General features: G+C 36.9%; 1 long non-coding RNA gene and 1 other non-coding gene across 2 annotated transcripts; both read left to right on the top strand.

Annotated features, from left to right (window-relative positions):
- Positions 1-10,278: 10,278 nt before the first annotated feature.
- Positions 10,279-11,961, top strand: LOC122294726. The gene is made up of 3 exons (XR_006237695.1): positions 10,279-11,149; positions 11,261-11,416; positions 11,526-11,961. It is a non-coding gene; the product is annotated as an uncharacterized LOC122294726 (long non-coding RNA).
- Positions 11,962-19,110: 7,149 nt separating this feature from the next.
- Positions 19,111-19,246, top strand: LOC122302075. Its single transcript, XR_006240322.1, has one exon. It is a non-coding gene; the product is annotated as a small nucleolar RNA Z247 (small nucleolar RNA).
- Positions 19,247-21,646: the final 2,400 nt, after the last annotated feature.

The following is a 21,646-nucleotide window of genomic DNA, read 5'->3' as shown; positions in this document are numbered from 1 at the left end:
CTTAATGTTTTTCCATTGTGGTCGGGCCTAAAAAATGAAAATATTATTAGATTAAAAAAAACAATTTATATAATCATATAATGGGCCATGAATTTATTATACAATGCATAAAAAAGAAACGTATTAGACTTAAAGAAGAGGAAGGTTATCCGACAAACATTTGCCCAATGTTCTTTTGTACCAATTACAGTTTTCGTGAAGGGGTTCCAACCCATGCCCGTTTGACCGATTAAATCCGTAAACTATCATTGTGTCTTCTTAAGACAAGCGACTTTGCCATTCACTTGTGATGTATCAACTGGCTTAATACCAAGATCAGTGAGGCGCGTGGTAAGTCAAATTGTGTCACAGTTGGTAATTTTGGACCCCACCATTTTACCCTCCGTTGTTTCTTAGTACAATATGTTGACCAACATCTCCTCTAACCCACTATCCCAAAGATCGCGATCACGTAGGACCTTTACATCATCCGCAGTATGCTGCTAATAGGCAAGTATGACAATAAAAATAATAGACAATGCACTTCAAGCCATATGAGAATGTATTGATATGCATCATATTCATGGTAAATGAATTAAGCACAAAGATTTAAGTTGAGTAATTAAATGCATGTAATATATCATAGAAGGAATCCAAGGCACATGTAATATGGTATGAAGTGCGATGTATTTATACTATATATATCATAAAATGCGAGTAAAGAAAGGCATAATGTGTTTGTAGTGATTAATGTAATGCCTCGTACGAGGAGCTATTGGATGAGCATAGGAAGTATGGCTACAAGCTAAACATAGCAATTAGGAAAGTAAGTTTCAAAGAAGAATTGTTAATTGTCAAAATATACCCAAATTCTACAATGATTTAGATAGTAAAACTATTAAAGCCATGTGAATTAAGTTCATTCACATCAAATATAATAGCATTCTAAACCGTTTTCTATTTATAAATAACATATCCGGTTGGTGTATTTATAAATAATACAATTGTCAATTGTACTCAACTAACAATAAAAATTTCTAAGCTTGCCAAAGTGAAAGGCTATTGGTTGAAGACCTAACTTTTCCAATTAATTATTGATTTATATAATGCATTCACCCAAACAATCCAAATATTTTCTTAAAGATTCTTATCCCCTCTTCAATAATTGAATTTCCATATGTCTTTCTCACAAGAAAAGTCTAAACTCTAGCCAAATCCAAAATACTAAATTCTATGTATGGCTCATTCCAAGACCATCATTTGAACACAAATCACATGGTGAGCTTGAGATGTCCAAGCTTGATTCCCAACATGCAATAAAAGATGGTACAATGGCAGACATTCCAAAATATACTAAATATGTTTGACAAAATTCTAATAAGCTAAGTATGGTACAATTGAACAAAATAGGAGTAGATCGTTGCTTACCTAGTAGGAGCGAGTCTTGGGAGCTGTGCTTGTCGATCTCTTCAACTGCAAAGATCTCTGGCGTAGCTTTACCCTGGAGGGGCCTTGCCTTGGGGGAGGACTGTTGCTGGGAAGATGGATTTGGGGTTTCGGCATAGGCATTTTTTTATAGAGAGAATTTGTAAACACCAGGTGATCCACGATGACAGTCTACCCTCACTATATACATTCAAGAATTTATCATGGGTTGGGTGCAAATGAATTCTGAAATTGGCAGATCATTTAATTTAAGTTAGAGCAGCGGGACCAGGGGATTAGTTTGACCACGAGTTAGAGGAGCTTATTATTTACCATGCTGATTATAGGGGATGCAACCACACTGTTTGAGCATGTTGCTTGTAGGACTACAATAGGTGCATGCCAATTTGTCTCCATTCCCACTGTTCTGTAACCATAATGGAATGGATGTGTCGGCAACAATCTCTATCACTCAATGCAATGGGATTTACTGTGACTAGCAGTGCTCCAAAAATGATGAAGACTTGGGTTGTGGCAAGAGACAGGTCTGGCATATACAATTACCTGAGCCAAACTGTACTTTTCATGAAGCCCTTCAGGTTGATTCCTATTACATAGAACACATAGCACAAACTCAAGATGTAAAAGCCCGCAATCAGCCTATTCAAGCCCAAAATGAAGCTACAACCACTACAAGTTGCCCAGCTGCAACACGGAAAAGTGGAAAAGGAAACTTATTTATTTGTTTCCTCTTTTGCACATTTAATTACTATTCTTTATTATTCGTTGTAGATATTTTTCCTTTAATTAGCTGTATTCTATTTTTAGGAATATTATGTTATTTGTTAAAGTTGACGTGTATATGAGGTCTTTAACATTGTACATTTTATTCATTCATAATATACTACACTAATTTATAGCCCCTTCAATGTGCAATTCTCTCTGCACTATTGTGCTTCTTCTTCCTCTTCTTTTGGTACCTTACATGGTATTAGAGCATGAGAGCTAATCTCTATGGATGACCAATAAGAAAACTCCGCTACTTCTTCCCCCACCCACTCTGATTCTTCTTCTCTTCATACAAACCCAAACACAAACACATTCCATGCCAACAACATGGCACTCTATTTGAACCTTAGTGACCTTGGCAACCCTTGCCAGCATTCTTCAAAAAAATGACTATGAAGTGTTTAGTATAAGAAGCTTAAAACCCTCTGGGATGAGCTTTCCATCTAGAACCCCATCCATGTTTGCAATTGTAGCCAAAAAAAAAAAAAAAACTCTTGTGGATCGCTACCAACGCGATTGTGTATTTCAGTTCTTAATGGGTTTGCATGACATTTACTCAAATTTTTGTGACGAAATAATGCTTTTAGACCCTATGCCTTCTGTCACTAAGGTGTTTTCCCTCATCCAACAACATGAAAGTTAGCACCATCTTATTCAACATTACGCATTCATTGACTCAATGGCTTTAGCAATCAAGAAACTGTTCCCTACTTCTAAATTCCCACCTTAATCACGACTCAACCAGAAGAAATACCGTCCTTATTGCACTCACTGCAAAATCACAGGCCATACCCTTGAAACTTGCTTCAAAATTGGCAATGTCGAGGCCCCTACATGTTCCCACTGCCACCTGATTGGACACACAGCTAAAAAATGCTACAAATTACATGTCTATCTACTTGGCCATAAATTTTTTAATAAATCCCAACCCCCCTGCTATGTTTGCTATCTAATCCACCAATTCCCCCTCCCCTAACCTTAAGGCACTCAGTATGATAAAGTGGGTTTAACTAAGGCTCAATATCAATAACTAATGGCTCTACTTTAGCCAATGGGTGCTTCCATTGTTGCTCAGCATTCGACTAACCAGATTCAGTCCAATTCCAACATTCCTTCTACTTCTAATTTTTCTAGTATCTCTATAAGCTTATCCACTCACACACACAACCCACGACCTCCCACTAATTTTCCTTAGATAATAGACACGGGTGCAGCATACCACATGATTTGCTACCCCTCTTTGTTCATTTCTATCACCAACACCATTTGCCACTCTGTCAAATTACCCAATGGAACTGATATTCCAGTCACACAAATGGGTACTGTCCAACTCACCCATCCCATTTATCTTATTGAGGTATTATGTGTTCCATCATTCACTCTTAACCTGATTTCAGCAAAGAAACTTGTTGTTTCACTTACTTGATGTTTTTTTTTTCTTGATGATTGTTTCATTCAAGACCTTATCTCTTGGACAACGATTGGGAAGGGTGAAGTGAGGAATGACCTCTATCACCTCTTACACATTGTAGGTTCTCCTCCAAGCCTAGCTACCAAAGTTTCACAGTTTTCACATAAACTCCTTTAATATTTCAGCTTTTGTTTTGAGTGATGTTGGTGTCAATGACCTTTGGAATTGTCATCTAGGTCATCTTTCTTTTCCATGTCTTAGTTTAATCACTGATCCCATTATAAAGAATAATATTTCATCTCTTAATAAAAAGCTTTGTTGCATTTGTCCTTTAGCTACATTACATCGACTTCCTTTTCCTACTAGTCACCAAAAAACTTCTCATTCCTTTAAAATGATGCATTGATCTTTGGGGACCTTGCTCCACCACTGCATATGATTGATCCAAATATTTCCTAACTATAGTTGATGACTTTACCGGTACCACATGGCTATATCTTCTTAAAAATAAATATGAAACGAGAAAATGCATAGAATCATTCACAAATTTGGTTGAGACTCAATTTGACCTTAACATAAAAATCTTAAGAAGTGACAATGGGGTGAATTCAACATGACTGATTTTTTCAATACCAAAAGCATCATTCACTAGAAAAGTTGCGTTGCCACCCCCAACAAAATGACATGTAGAATGAAAATACCAACATTTGTTGAATGTTGCTTTGGCATTAAAATTTCAAGCTGGTCTTCCACTTATATATTGGAATGCTTGTGTTCTAACAGCCACTTACCTCATTAATAGAACTCCTAGCCCACTTCTTCAAAACAAAACCCCATAAGAACTTTTATTTAACTCACCTCCAACTTATACTCATATGAAAATATTTGGCTCCTTATGTTTTGCTTCTACACTTGCTCATGGTAGGACAAAATTTGATCCTAGAGGTTGCATATGTATATTTCTTGGATATCCATTTGGCATCAAAGGTTACAAGCTTCTTGACTTTGAAACCAAAGCCACATTTGTTTCTAGAGATGTGTTCCATGAGTTCATTTTCCCTTTTCATTCTATCTTTTCCATCACATTCCACCACTGAAATTAATAATCTGGTCTTTACTAAACCATTGCCTGATTTGTTTCAATTTCCAGCAACTCTTTCTCACTCCATTACTTCTTCTTCTACAAATTCTGCACCTTCTCCTCTCCTGTCTCTTTTTTTTTTTTTATTCCACAAATAACTCAGCCCCCTCCTCCTCTTCCATTCTTCCTAACTTTAATTCTCCTCCTCAGCTCCCTCTTCGCAAGTCTACTAGGCAAAGGAGAGCACCCTAATATTTGTAAAATTTTCACTACAAACAGACATCCCTCAATGATCCCACCCAATTATTGTCTGAAAGTTCTACAGGCAAATTTGGTACTTCTCATTCACTCAATAAATTTCTCACATGCAAGTATTTTAGTCCCTCATTTACTACTTTTTCCACCTCTGTGTTTAATGTTTCTAAACCATCTACTTACAAGCAAGCAATACAACATCTTGGCTAGTGTAAAGCCATGAAAAATGAGCTAAATGCCTTAGAACAAAATCGGACTTGGGTTACACTGATTTGCCCTTGGTAAACAACCCATTGATTGTAAGTATGTCTACAAAATCAAATTTAATTTTGATGGATCCATTGAAAGGTTGAAAGCATGACTTGTTGTAAAGGGGTTCACACAACAAAAAGGTATAGACTATACAGAAACCTTTTCCCGAGTTGCCAAATTAGTGACAGTCTGAGTTCTTCTCTCTGTGGCAACAGTAAAGGGCTGGTCCTTACATCAATTTGATGTTCACAACGCCTTTCTTCATGGTGACTTGGAAGAGAAAATCTATATGAAGAAACCTCTTGGTTACAATAAAGGGGAACCTCATTAGGTATGCAAGCTGGTTAAGAGTCTTTATGGCCTTAAACAGGCCTCAAGACAATGGTATTCCAAGTTTTCTACTTCTCTCATTGCTTTTGGTTTTGATCAATCAAAAGCTAATTATAGTCTCTTCACTAAAGTTGATGGTGCTTCATTTACAACATTATTAGTGTATGTTGATGACATTATTGTGGCTAGAAATTGTTCAACATCCATTGCATCTCTTAAACAATTCTTTCATACTCACTTTAAGATCAAAGACCTTGGTTGCTTGCGTTATTTTCTTGGTTTGGAAGTTGCAAGATCTTCTAAAGGGATACATATATCTCAAAGAAAATATGCTTTAGACATACTTTCGGATTCAGGCACACTTGGTTGCAAGCTCCTCAAGTGGCCTCTTGAGTAGAATTTTAAACTAAATAAAGCATCTAGATAGCCCTTTATGACCCTAGTTCATATAAAAGACTCATTGGACATTTGTTGTATCTCACCATCATACGGCTAGACATCTCTTATGCTATCCAACTTTTGAGCCAATTCAAGGCTCATCCTACAACTTCACACCTTTCTGCAGCCCACAAAGTACTCAGATATCTCAAAAGTGCCCCTAGTCAAGGCATTTTATTATCATCTACATTTCAGTTACAACTTCGAGATTATTGTGATTCTAATTGGGCTTCATGCCCTAACACACGTTGCTCCACAACAGGTTACTGTATTCTTTTTGGTAAATCTTGTGTCATGGAAATAAAAAATACAATCAGTGGTATCTTACTCCTCAACTGAAGCTGAGTATCGATCTATGGCATTCACTTGTTCTGAGCTAACTTGGTTTAGATATTTAATCACTGATTTGAAGGTACCACTCCACAGGCCACCTTACTTTTTTGTGACAATCAAGCAACCCTACACATCGCTACCAACTCTGTTTTCCACAAAAGAACCAAGCACATCAAGCTAGATTGTCACCTCATCCAAGACAAGATTTAAGAAGGTAGTATAATCATTTCTCACATTGCTTCTGAATCTCAAGTGGCCGACATTTTCACCAAGGCACTACCTGCATATCTTCTCCATTTGCATTTTTCTAAGATGGAAATAGTGAATTTCTATTCTCCATCTTATGGGGGGCTATTACATAATACACATTCAGCCCAAACTCAAGATGTAAAAGCCCACAATTAGCCTATTCAAGCCCAAAATGAAGCTACAACCACTACAAGTTGCTCAGCTACAACACATAGAAGTGGAAAAAGATAACTTATTTATTTCTTTCCTCTTCTGCACATTTAATTACTATTCTTTATTATTTGTTGTAAATATTTTTCCTTTAATGAGCTGTATTCTAATTTTAGGAATATTTTCTGTTAGTTTGTTAGAGTGGACTTGTATATGAGATCCTTAGGACTGTACATTTTATTCATTTAGAATATACTGCACTGATTTGTAGCCCCTTCCATGTGCAATCCTCTATGCACTATTGTGCTTCTTCTTCCTTCCTTTTGGTACCTTACAATTCCATCATGGGTCTACTACGGATAAAAGAGATTGGGGAAGGAGATGCTTTTTGAGGGAAAAGAGAAATAGAGAGAGAATAAACGAGAAGGAAGAAGTTACTTTTCTTTTTATTTTGTCAGCTGCGAGTCTCATGAAATCTAAAGTTGAAATGCACCAAATGAAAACTCACTTATGTTTGGATGTTGAAAGAAGATTAAAATTGAACTTCTAACATCAAACGAGCCCTAAAAATTTTGCTTTTCACTCAGCCGAAAAAGATATTTGACTCTGAAGAATAGGTAAGTTTCTTTTCTCACTACCTAAATTTCAAAACCCATGTTTTATTTTCTCTGCAAAATCATACAAAATGGGAGATACACTAATGCAACTCCCCTACTAGTACTCAAACTGGGTTTCTACAATGCCCGTCTTTATCTTTGAAATACATCTCAAGCACTTTCGATCAACAACCTTTCGTAGTCTCATACCTCATAAACACACTGGGATTGTCCCTAGAAGTTGTTGTATCTGCTTCCAAATATGTTAGCTTCGAGACCCCAAAGAAAGCAAACTCGGTGATTAACTTTTTCAATAGTAGTGCATTGATTGAAACCTAGATTTTGAACCTCGTCAGAAGACTCCCCACAGTGCTTTTGTCTGATCCTAATAAAACCCTTTTGCCCAAAATTGAATTCTTTGCCTCTAAAGGCATTTCAAGTTGTGACCTTGCCAAAATGTTATCTGGGTGCCCTGATATTCTTAAAAGAAGCATAGGAAAACAAATTATCCCGTCCTTTGATTTCTTTAAAGATTTGCTTCAGTCTGAGGACAAGATCATTCAAGCAATAAAACGATTTTCGGTTATGCTTCTATTTGATCTTGAAACTTATATGGTGCCTAATATCAATACACTGAGAGAGAATAGAGTGTCTGAGTGTCATATTCTTACTCTACTTAAATACCACGCTAGATCTCTCAGTGTCAATCGTATTTAGTTTAGAGAGATTATGGAGGAAGTAAAGGAAATGGGATTCAATCCTTTGAGGTTGAAATTTGCTATTGCGGTGGTTGCTTTCCGAGCAATGAGCAAATCAACATGGGAAAGCAAGGTTGATGTTTACAAGAAATGGGGTTGTTTGAGGATGAGGTTTTTGTGGCATTTAAAAGGCATCCATGGTGCATGATGGCTTCTAAAGATAAGATTATGGGGGTAATGGGTTTTTTTGTCAACAAGATGAGTTTGAAGCCTTCAGTTGTTTTCAAACGACAGTCGCTTGTTTCTCTAAGCTTGAAAAAGCGATTGATTCCTCGGGGATTTGGTCATTCAAGTTTCTCTAAAGGTTTGGTGAAGAAGGATATTGGCATCTCTTTATTATTTCAATGCCTTGATGAGATGTTTCTAGGAAGTTTGTAATGCCTCACAAGAAGGAAGCTTCTAACTCTTGAAGCTATACAGAGAGTGTCACAATTCAACATATCAACAGTAGTGGACCAAAGTCATTGTGGGCTTTGGTTTGGGTAATACAGGTTTAGTCGTAGGGCTCCGTCCCTTAGTTGCATGTTGGCATGTGGTCATTTCTTTAATTTCATGTTATTTTTTGGTCTGGCCATGGCCCATTTACTGTTAGGATTGTATGACCTGTCTTTATTTTGCTACTTTTTTAAGTTGGCCTCTGCCCATGAGTTAGTTAGAGAGTGTCACTATTTGTAGTGGGAAGATGCCCCTGTAATGGCAGGCAAAAAACTTAATCAAATCTTTATTTCCTTTTCTATCCTCCTCTTCTTCTTTCCTTTGGAGGTGCTCCTTCCTAAGTGAGCGATTCTCAGTATATTTTCTTCAAACATTAGGAGTGTGTTACAAATTGGTATCAAAGAGACACCAGTCTCTGCTATCAATCCATGGAAGAGATTTTTACATACTTTGTGCATATGATTATCATCCTAAGCATTTATTCTAACCTTACACTTGGCGGTATGTGAGATGGTTTTATGCTGTGCATTCTAAGTCAGAATACATGATTAGGATGATCATGTGTAAATCATTACTATTTTCCTTGGATTTTACCTGGTATCTAATCAATTTTTTCAAAACAAAAACTATATTTTTATGAAAATTGTTCAATCTTTTTTTAAAATGATAGTATACTGTTAATGCCCCATGATCCTCGCCCTCCCCCCCTCCCTGTAAATGATTTTTTTTTTCCTGGACCTGTACGCCTGACCTCTCTCTCCATTTTGTTTAGAATGTTTTTAATCCTTTTCTGTTACTCTTCTTTCATGCAGATGACAACGGCTTTGCCTTTGACGCTCTGCAAAGTTTGGCAGATTTGTCTTCGAAGATGCCAGATACCGGTAAGATATCATGTTCTGAATAATCAGCTTTTCTAGCAGTATAATTGAAGGCCTGATAAGTGGCGTAGTAAGCTTGTTAGAATTATCAGCACAGGTCAAAGACGAAGAAAGTCTTGATATGATTGACAATTCTAAATTGGAAGGGGGTCACTCTATTCCTTGAGTAAAAGCCAATGCTTTGAGAACACCGAAGCTGAGCAAAAGTTTTGCTCAAAACATTGGTGATCCTCTGAAAACAAAGGAGGAAGCTCACCAGTCTAATACTGGAGCGCGGAAAAGGAAACGGAAAACCTTACCATTTAAAGTAAGAAAAGGTGAAAGTTCACCTCAACCTTTTTATGATCTTCTTTTCCTGACTTTTTGACCATATGCAAGCTTCTTGTTAGTTGCAGATTTGCGACAAATGAAGCTCGTACTAATCATCTAAGCGAACCTAAAACGTTTGAGGTGCGTTAGCGTTGCATCCTGGAAGTTTAAAATAGATGCTGTCGCAGTGTTTTCATGTGCTCAATGTTGTTTTTTTTTTTTTTTTTTTATGCATTTACTGAAAAATGTTTAATTGGATGTTCTTGCCATACAACCCATGGTAAAGATTATATATGCATACGGTTTAGGTTCAAGTTATTTCTAGTGTAACTTCTATCAATATTACTCCTGTAAAAAACTTTCATTGGATTAGTATTTTGCCATACTTGCTGTTGGATTACATTATCTCTTTACAATCTCTTTCTCATTAAATATTCCATGAATTATTTCATCTAGAAAATGATTAAAATATTAGTTCCTTTTTAGAATACACAAAATAAATAAGTTGATGGATTTGATGGAAATGCGTCCTTAGCTCGCGTGCGCACACAATATATATATATATAACTTTGGGATTGTCAAAAGCTTAAGCCAATTAAAAGTAGTAACATTCACACAAATTCTCACCGAGGGTGAATTGAATGCAACCTATGTTACCATATATAACTTTTGGTTGCCTAGTGAATATGATTCACATGTACAAACACAATTATGTACCCCTTTCGAAGATAAGTGTCTGATTCTGTTATAGGGTTATAAGGTGCAATCCAAAACCTAAAGGCAATATATATGACACCATTGCACATCAACCACGTGGTATAAAACTCCATCCACTATTATTATCTCTGTTTATAGAAGATTGAAGAAATATTTTCTTGCATTTTTTTTTTCATAATTCATTTACCTTACATACAACAAGGCTTTGATGCCATGTTGGTGAGCCAGAAGACTTTAGAAGTTTTATTTATTTATTTATTTATTTATTTATTTATTTAATATATATATATTATGAATTGTAGGCCTTGAGTTGAATTAGTCATCATGTCTCGATATTGTAAGTTTTCTATTATGGTTATTGCAATTAAATTGTGTTCTTTGTATCTTGTTCATATTTTTATCTGGGAACATTTGGCGTCTATGTTCTCCGCACTGGGTTGTAGGCTATTAAGCGAAGGTGTCCTTGAGTAAAGGCAAACGCTCCTCTCATAATGCCACAACCCAAAACAAGGAAGATGGTGAAGCTACGGAACATATGTCTCCAAGTGCTGATTTTGGAAGGGAAGGGGAATGACTCACCTCTATCAACTTTACAGGTTTCATCAGCAGACCAGGTCAGACTACCAACTAAAGTTAGAAGTCGATGGAAGATGAATGTACAGAAGCCAGTGGTACAGAATGATTCAAAGTCTTCTGAAAATATATTGAAGAAACATCCCAATATGCCCATTCCTTCAACCCATGACAGAGCACTTACTCTTAAGGTCAAACATTCATCATTTGTTTACATTTCCATGCAATTGACTCTCTTGAATAAATTGTTTTTCTTATGCATGTTTATATTATAGCAAAAGCTCTCTAATTTCATATAGCAGTATCGAGCACGGAGATGATGCAGTTTTGAGTGGTTTCACAGTGCTATTGATTACCCATGGACCATGGTTTGCAAGAAGGGAAATGGAGTACCTGGATCACGTCAGATTGGGCCACGTTCCAAGATTAACCCGTGTCGAATGGGGTTTCAAAAGGAGGTATTTGAGCCTCAATCACTCCTTCATTTATGTTCATACTATACTTTCTCACATTCTTGATTAGGTGTCCTCTACAAAATGCGTCACTTGTGATTTCTTGTTGTTGCAGTTCATGATTTGGCAAACCCCGGAGAATTTCTGACCAATTTCTGAAGGAAGAGAGGGAAGCTTAATCAATACCAAGACTCTGTTAGAACTTAGAAGAAATCAAGCTGAACGTCGTGCTGGTACCAGAAAAGGGATTCCAACTGATTTAGCTCGCCCTTTCTCAGTTGGACAGCGTGTTCTTCCTCTTTATCCGTGGACAAGAGAGATTTTAAACTGTTTACCAGAGTAGATGTCGTATTCAGTTTGATCTATTAGAATAATTTCAAAATATGAACTTCATTTGATTGCGTGTTTTACGTTCTATGAAACAGGTTAGATATATAGCTTACAATGATACTTTGGTTAAACCAATTAAGTTTTTTTTTTTTTTTTTTTTTTAAACCAGAACATTACCTCTTTCATTCATCATCTATTTTCAATACAATTCTTATCTTGCAAAAAGAAACTAAAATAGCCTTTTGGGACATCTTCTATCCAAACTTGTTCCTCCTTTACATTGTAAGCAAATGTTGCTAAAAAATGTGCTAACATGTTTCCTTCTCTATGTATATGTTGAACTTTCCAAAAAGGTCTATTTACCATATATATGTTGAACTTTCCAAAAAGGTCTATTTACTAACAACTCTATGATATCTTCAACCAATTGGCCAATCCACTCCCAAGTCTCCTTCTTGCTATTGGCAGCCTTAATAATTCCCAAAGCATCACCTTCGAAGACTGCTTCAGAGATATTTAATTCTGTACAAAGTTTTAGTGCTCTCCACAATGCTACTGTCTCTGCTGCAGCTGGGGAACCAACATGTGACTTTGACATATAAAGGGACACTAGAATTTCCCCTTCATCATCACAAATTACTATCCCTACCCCCATCTGTAGAGAGTTTTTGTCAAAAGCTGCATCTCAGTTGACTTTAACAACAGCATCCTCGGGAGCCTTCCATCTTACTATGTCTCTGCTCACTCGTATATTAGTCTCTGGTTTACTGGTTTGAGCTTGCTGAAATTCTATAGTACTATGCCTAGCCTATGTAAGAATATCTTTTGGACTAGTAAAACCCTTTTCAAACACATATTTGTTCCTCCTCGACCAAATATATCTCATCACAGTAGCTATTAATTCCAGTTATTCTTCATTCCACCTTTCCACCATTTTCTTCCATATCATCCCTATATCAATTTCACCTTATGCCGATTTTTGAATCGAGCTACCCTCCTCAGCCCATACATCAATTGCAGCAGGACAACTCTAGATAGCATGGCAATTTGTTTCATTTTCTTTCTCACAGATGGGACATAGTGGATCATCCACCACTTTCCTCTTGAATAGGTTCCCTTTTGTAGGTAAGCAATTGTTTAGTGTCTTCCATATGTTTATATTGCACCTTGAACATTTAGCTTCCATAACTTCTTCCAGCCCTCACTTCCTTCATAACCCCCAGATGACTCCCCATTGATTCTTCTTTTCCTGCTCAATTGAAAGTGATAAGCAGATTTTACACTAAACATTCCTTTTTTAGCAGGTGTCCAAATCAGTCTATGCTCCCTACCAGACTATCAAATGGGTATTGTACAAATCAGGCTAGCTTCTTCTTCTTCACTAACTCCTCCCTCCATTTTCCTTCTTCTATTAGCTATTCCACATTTGCATTTGCTTCCATCCTTATTCTTGGAGATTGAATTTTGTAGAATGATGGCTTTGGGATCCACTTATCCTCCCAAATTTTTATTTTCTTCTCATTACCCACCCTCCACACTAACCCTTCCCTCAACAACTCCAAAAAACTCCATAAACTCCTCCATATCAGTGAGGGGTTGTTTCCAAGCCTTGTTTCCAATACACTAGACTGTCTGTAATACTTGTTTTTCAATACTATTGCAGCTAAAGAGCAAGGATCCTTGAGTGCTCTCCACATTTGTTTAGCTAGCAGAGCTTGATTAAAGCTCTCTAACTCTCTAAAAACCAGCCCCCCATTTTATTTCGAAGCTCCCATCTTTCCCCAACTCATCAATTTTATCTTATTATCATTTTCTCTGTGACCCCACTAGAATTTAGACATTAATACAGCCAACTCCTTACACAATTTTTTTGGTAATGAAAATACACTCATATAATAAGTAAGGATTGATTGTATAACAGCTTTTAAAAGTACCTCATTCCCTGCAGGTGAGAGAAAATGGTTCTCACAGTTGTTGATCTTGAGCCAGACTCGATCCTTGATGCCTCTAAAAATGTTGTACTTAGATCTACCCACCATTGTAGGTAGACCTAGGTACTTTTCATAGTTATTCTGCACCCTTCCTCCCAACTCTTGTACAATTCTGTCCCAGTCTGCATTTTTTCCATGGGAGTTGAACATTGTGGATGTCTTCTGTTTGTTTAAGCACTGCTCGGATGCTTGTTCATACTTCTTCAAAATGCTACTGATTTTTTTCCATTCTTTCCAACAAGCTCTCCAAAAAATTATACAATTATCCGCAACGAGCGAGTGGGTAATTCTTTCTCCCCCTCTTGCCATAGCTACAACTTGTAGCTCACCTCTAGCCTCTGCCCCATTGATTAAAGTACTTAGGCCTTCAGCATATAATAGAAAAAAGTAAGGGGATCGCCTTGTTGGGCAAATCACCCTCCCTAGTTCTCCATTTATCAGCACTGAGAAAGTGACTAAAGTAACACAGTCCAGGATTAATTTTACCCATCTCTCACTGAACCCCATCTTCACCATTACCATTTTCAAAAAAGACCACTCTACCCTATTATAAGCTTTTGAAATATCAAGCTTTATGGCCATACTTCCCACTCTCCCTCTTTGTCTACAGTTCATAGTATGCAAAGTCTCATAGGCCACTATAATATTATCCACAATAAACCTCCCTGGCACAAATGCACTCTGGTTTTTGGAGATAATAGCATGTAGTACCTTCTTTATTATGTTGGCCGAAGTCTTTGCAATTAACTTGTATAATACATTGCATAGACTTATTAGTCTATAATCCCCCACTTTCTTTGAGTTAGTAACATTAGGGATTAAGGCCACATAAGTAAAATTCAAAGAGTTTTCCAACCTACCACCCTCATTTAAAAAGCTCAAAGTAGCTTCATTGATGTCTGTCCCAATTTTACTCCACATATTCTAGGAAAAATAGGCACTATAACCATCGGGGCCTCGGGATTTATATGACCCCATCTACTTCAATGCTACCTCCAACTCTTCTCTAGTGAAGGCCTTAATCAACTCTTCATTCATACTACTTGTCACCCTAACCTCTATATCTTGAACACACTCTTTTACTATCCTGAGAAGGATCTTCATATTTATACACCTCAGAAAAATGCCCCCTAAAAGCCTAACCTATCTCTTCATGATTTTTCCTCAGCACTGACTGAGCATTAACTACAGAAAGTATTTGGCTCTTCTTTTTTCTCTGGCTAACACATGCATGAAAAAATTTTATGTTTTTATCTCTTGAGTTGTACCAATTCCTTTTTGCCCTCTGTTTCCACCTTATATCTTCTTGTTCTAATAGGTTGCCCACTTCCCCCTGTAGCTTATGGATCTCTGATGTGTATTGTGGCACTTCCATATCTTGTAATTCTTTAACTCTACCCATTAACATCTCTATGCTACCATTCTTATCCTTATCTCTTTTTCTGAAGCTCCTCATCAAAGTACCACTGCAAATGTTTAGTAACTTTTGAACTTGTCTCATTGGTTCAGGAGTTTATTTTTTTTAGACCAAACTTTTTCCACTATTTTCTTACAATCCTCCTCCTTCAACCAACTTGCCTCAAAATGAAACATAATTTTTCTTTTCCTTCTTATTGTCTTAGCCTTCAGAACAATCATAAGCATTGGTTTATGGTCAGAGCATCTAGCCAACAATCCTTCCACCACAAAGTCTTTAAACATGTTTCTCCATTTATTATTCACTACATATCTATCAAGTCTCTCCTTAGTCAAAGAATAGTCAGAATGACCATTGCTCCACGTGAACACAGAGCCCATACAACCCACATCAAACAGCTCATTCACCTCTAAAGCTTCCCTGAAGTTTCTCATTTGACTTGCTGCTCTCATTCTTCCCCCTACCTTCTCATTTTGTGTCAGAGTTTCATTGAAATCTCCTGCTACACACCAAGCTACCCCTTCTAAGGTCCTAAACTGTTCAAGAGTTCCCAAACCTTCAGTAGTTCCAACATAATAGATTCATAGCTGCTGGCGGGGTTGCTTCACAGCCTTCACCAATACCTCCACCAACATCATTACCCCTCTTCATTTTCTACTGTTGTTTTTTTCTCTCTACCACCATCTTCCCTTTCCTCCAGCCCACAACTCTCCGTACCTCTTTTTAAAGAGGAAATAAGGCTAATTGGTTCAACTACTAGTCCTCTACCCCTCACCCTTCTCTTCCACCCACTCCCATACTGTTTAGTCACTTTCTTAACACTCCCCTTACTCACCCCTACCTTAATCTAAGAATTTTTTACTTTGCTACCCACCATCATACTTTTTTCTACTTCTAATTCCCCTTCTTTAACCCTTATGACCATTTTTGAGTATTCACCCTATCCACCAGTCTCTCCCCTTCAATACTCCACCCCTCTTCTTCTCCCGCTTTGTTCTTTTCCCCCCCTACCCTAGTGTTTTCTCCTAACCCCTTCCCCTTCTCTTCTACTCTTTCACCCTCCTCAACTACTGTAGTAACTTCCACTACCTCCTCCCTTACAACTTCTTCAAAACTAGATTCAAAAATCTGTGAATTACCTTCCCCCCTTCTCTCTATTATTTTTCGATTTCCTACTGAGGCTCTCAGCCATGAACCAAACTGGTTTTTCCCTCCCAATTGTTCACCACCATTACATCGCTTTTTATTATGACAAATACATCAACAACGAAAACATATTTTTGGTAGTTTCTCATATTTTAGTGGAATCCACATTTGTTTACCTTCATACAGTATAGTTCTACCTCTGGCCAGTGCTTTCGACAATTCACATTCAACCTTCACTCTTAAGCATCGTCCCCATGCCATACTGCCTTCCTTGGTGTCCACATCCACTACTCTTCCAATTGAATTTCTAGTCGACTCCCTCAGTCTTCAGTTTATCCCCTCTAATGGAAAATTAAACAGTTGAATCTAGAACTTTTATTTGGAGAAATAAATTAAGTGCGGTTGAGTGCTTCCATTGAACACTTTGAGTGCCAACAAATAGCTGTCAAACAGCCAAGGACAGCCACCAAACACCTTATTCCTATCTACCTGTGTAGCAAATGTAATAACAAAATAGTTCACCCTGATCTCATAGAATTTCATCTGCTTGTTGACTCTCCATAGCTTCTCCATCATCGATCTTACTACATCCTTCCCTACTGCTCTTTCCGAACAGAGTTTCCCCGCCACACTCCTATCTCCTTTTTTCTTCAACTCCTCCAAATCTCCAATATCCACTGCAATCGGTTTTGTTTCTTCTTCATTTAGATTCAGACGATCACAAATCTCTTCCAAATCATCCATCACCCTTCCCTTCATCATCAATGAATGCACCTTCCTCCTATTCCCTTTGAAATAGAGCAGACTAACTAACTTCACCATAATTGCCTTCTAGAATACGATAGAGACAAGACTTTTAGACCCATTAAGTTGAGTGATCATTTAGAGTTTTTTGCACCTTAGTAATATAGGATTATATCCTATTTGATGTAGTAAATTACGTATATAGGCCTGAAAACTTAAGGGTTTTATTCTGAAAATTTCTTAAATCCCATTGGGATTTGAGTCTTTAATAAGAGGATTACATAAGTTTTCTATATATGAGGCTAGGTCCCCTCTCCTCTCCTCTCCATACATCCATTGGCTTGCCTCATTGAAAGCTAATATTTTGTGAGTAAGGAAAATTAAATTGCTTGCAATGGGAACCCAACCTTGAACTTGAAATATGGGCATGGTTCAATGGGTATCGACAAGTCGATAGAGTAATGATTATTAACACTATATAATTGTTTAAAAAGAAATTATCATTTTACACCCAAATTCCAAATAGATGTATTCTAGTGTTAATAGTTTCTGGAGTTTAAAGAATGAGTAAAACTCTTAGTAAGTTCATAAACTAATCTTGTCAAGGTGAAACAGAATCACCTTAGAGGAACTTACCTATGTGAGAGTGCAAGTGTGGCCGCTTCCTATGGTACCAACCATGCCTAGAGATCTCATGAAACTAGGATATGCACAAGGCTATAAAAGTGCAAGCTAAATGAAAACACTGGGAGAAGTAGAAGATAATTGCTTGAATTCTATCCAACTAGCATAATAGGGTCATCAAATCAAGATATGTTTAATGATTACCTTGACATAGTTTCGATATAATTATATTAGGTGAAGGTTCAAGTCCAAAAGACACTTTCATTGAAGCAATTTATTTCGTTTACATGCACAAGAATTTTTTTAAATTTAATTATTATTTCAAATAGTGGGGGAATGTCAGATTTTATTAAAATGATAAAATTATTTTTGAGTATTCTAAATAATAATGTAATATTTTATTTTCCTTATATCTTTAAATAAAATCTTATGCATTGATGGAGAACGTCAACTTATTAAAATATATGAAGAATGAAACTTTCATATGGCATTTGTTACATAAAGAAAACTAGTTATTTTCCGGCCATACTATGGTATTTGTTACGTAACAAGAAAATTAGTCATTTTCTAGCCATTGGAATGTATCATAAGTTGTTATAAAATAATTGGTCTACTCAAATTTTGTTAAAGATATACTCAATCATGATCCAGCACAATCTCCTGCCCCATCTGTTGCTCAATCATAGGATCTCTCAAATGGCAAGATGACTCGAGATAGCAAGAAAAGATAGTTGACTTTCATTCATCCTTAGGACCAATCTGTTGTAAATTAGTTATTATATTTTGTATACTTTCCTTACATGTAGATTTCCTTATCTATATACTTTCTTAATTCTGTACATAGCTTACGGCTATATATACATAATGGAATACAATACTGGTTAGTGTTAACCAAACCATTTCTTCATCTTTTCTTTTATGGTATTAGAGCAACCATAGGAACACTTCTTTGATCTTGCTCTAAACATGGACTCATCTACTCATACCAACACCTTTACCTTACCAAGCATTACACATCACATTTCCACCAAGTTAGATGGTTGAAACTATCTAAATTGGGTGTCACAGTTTCTTCCTATTCTTAGGAGCCATGAACTGATGGGTGTTATTGATGGCACAGAACCATGCCCCCATCAGTTTCTCATTGATGAAATAGGAAAGACAACCACAGTAATCAATCCAAATTACCTTTGTGGCAAAAGAAAGACTAGTATCTTCTTGGCTGGTTTACAACCACTCTGTCTGAGATAGTCCTATCCTCCATATATGGATTGAACACCTCGAAACAAGTGTGGACATCTCTAGCAGCAAGATTTGCTTCTTAATCACGATCTCGCGTAGCTTATCTAAAGCGCCAGCTGCAATATCTACAGCAGGGATCTCAAACTTGCGCTAAGTATCTTGGTCTTGTCAAGTCATAGGCTGACCAATTGATGGCTGCAGACAAATCAGTAGAAGATGATGATCTCATCTCCTACATAATGGGTGGTTTGAATCCTGCATATACTCCATTTATTACCTCTTACAACTTTGCTACTCATGATGTTCCCATGACATTTTAGGATTTCAAACTGAACTTCTAAATTTTGAAACTCTACTTGGCAACCAACATCAATCTGTTGGTAACTCAAGAAACTTTGCTCTCTACTCTCACAAGCCAAAACGCACATGGACAAACAACACTGGCAAGGGCAAGACATTTGGATTGAACGAAGGCAATTATCAACCAAACCAGAGAAGAGACAACAACAACAACAAAAATCCCTTTCAAGGTGACTCCAACAGGGCACCATGCCAAATTTGTGGGAAAATGGGGCATTCAGCCTTGGACTGCTACAAGCATATGGATTATGCTTATCAAGGCAAGCATCCACCTGCTCAACTAGCTATAATGGCAGCAAGAACAAATTCTTAAATGGAACACTCACAAAAGCAGGCTTGGTATGCTGATAGTGGTGCAAACAGTCATGTGACAGCAGCTTTGGAGAACTTATCTATCTAAGAACCATACAAAGGTGATGAGGAAATTGTTGTGGGAAATGGAACGGGTTTGACAATTGCCAATCAAGGTTCTGTAGTTCTCTTTAATTCCAGTACTCATTTCAAATTGAATAATATTCTTCACTATCCATCAGTTGCTGCAAAATTACTCTCTATACAGAAATTCAGTTCAGATAATCATTGTGTATTTGTATTGACTGAATCTCATTACTTTGTGAAGGACAAATGCATGGGCCAAACACTTTTGCAAGGGCTCAATAAGGATGGACTATATCTAATCTCCTTCACCAATCAAATGAATAAAACCAAGAAGATCACTGCCTTTCTCGAAGTCACTGCTGATTCTATCACTAGGCACAGAAGACTTGATCATCCAGCTACCACTATCTTTGACAAAATCAAATCCTTAGTGAAACTTCCTATCACTAAGTCTCTTAAGCAATGTTCATTGTGTGAATCTTGTCAATTAGCAAAATCTAAAACTTTACTCTTCTCTGAGTCTCATAATGTAACCCTTGAACCTCTTGAAATAATACACTCAGATCTTTAGAGTTCACCTATAGTTTCAAATAATGGTTACAAGTATTATGTGACTTTTATTGATAATTTTTCAAGATTCACTTGGATCTATCCCTTACAATCAAAATCTGAAACCTTTGAATGCTTTGTTAAGTTCAAATGCATGGCTGAAAATCTCTTATTTAAGAAAATCAAAGCATTTCATTCAAATGGTGGTGGTGAATTCATTTCAAACAGATTCGGTCAATTCCTTGAAACACATGGTATCACACGTGGAATATCATGCCCTTATACTACTCAAAAGAATGGTTTAGCATAAAGAAAGCATAGGCACATAGTAAAAACTCGTCTAGCTTTGATTTCTCAATCTAAGTTACGTTTAGACTACTAGGTTGATGCTTTCAACACTGTTGTTTACCTCATTAATCGCTTGCCTACTGCTCTTTGAAATATCAGTCACCTTATGTCAAATTGCTCCACAAGCAACCAGTTTATACCTTTCTTAAGGTATTTGGCTGTGCTTACTTCCCTCTCATTCGACCATACAACCATCATAAGCTAATGTTTAGATTCAAAAAATGCATATTTTTAGGCTACTACTCTAACTATAGAGGTTATAGATGTCTTGATCCTACAACTCACAAAATCATTCTTAGCATACATGTTGTGTTTGATAAAGGGTCTTTTCCTGCTCAAGATTGGTTACCATCCTTTACCCAGCCCTCTACAATAGCTTATGGTTCCTCAGCAACAAGTGCTTCTCAGGTAATGACTCTTACACCCCTTCCATTCATATCTGGAGGAACTAATTCCAATTTTCATGTCATTTCCAATCTTGTTAATCCCAAAAATGACCTTACTCATGTAGTCACTCAAAATGAGTTAAATGACCTCTCTCCTGGTTTTGACCCTCATGTTATCATGTCACATTCTGATGATCAAAGTCAAGTACCTAGTTCTTCTAATCCCTCACAAATTGACATGTCCTCATCACTCTCTCCAAATACTTAGCCTTCACACCCAATGGTAATTAGATCCCAAGATGGTTCCAGAAAAGTCAAAACCTTTTCAGATTACAAAATGTATTCTACTAAATAACCTCTGCAGGTCTACTCTGCCACAAGTGTTTTTGTCACTCCTAAAAATTTTGCACAAGCCAGCACAGATCCTCAATGGTGTCAAGCCATGCAAAAAGAATTTTAGGCCCTTAAGACCAACCAAACTTGGACTCTTTGCCCTCGATCTCCTGACAAAAACATTATATCAAATAAATGGGTCTACAAGGTTAAACAAAAGGTTGATAGTACAATTGAAAGGTTCAAGGCTAGATTAGTAGCCAAGGGATATGAACAACAGGATGAAATTGACTTTATAGAAATTTTTAGTCTAGTGGTAAAGGCATCAACTATCAGAACTATTCTTGCTCTTGTTGTGCACTACAGTTGGCCACTAAAGCAATTGGAT

This window comes from Carya illinoinensis, chromosome 2 (assembly GCF_018687715.1).
Source record: "Carya illinoinensis cultivar Pawnee chromosome 2, C.illinoinensisPawnee_v1, whole genome shotgun sequence".
In the NCBI taxonomy this organism is placed as follows: Eukaryota; Viridiplantae; Streptophyta; class Magnoliopsida; order Fagales; family Juglandaceae; genus Carya; species Carya illinoinensis.
This window is presented reverse-complemented; position numbering and strand designations above follow the sequence as displayed.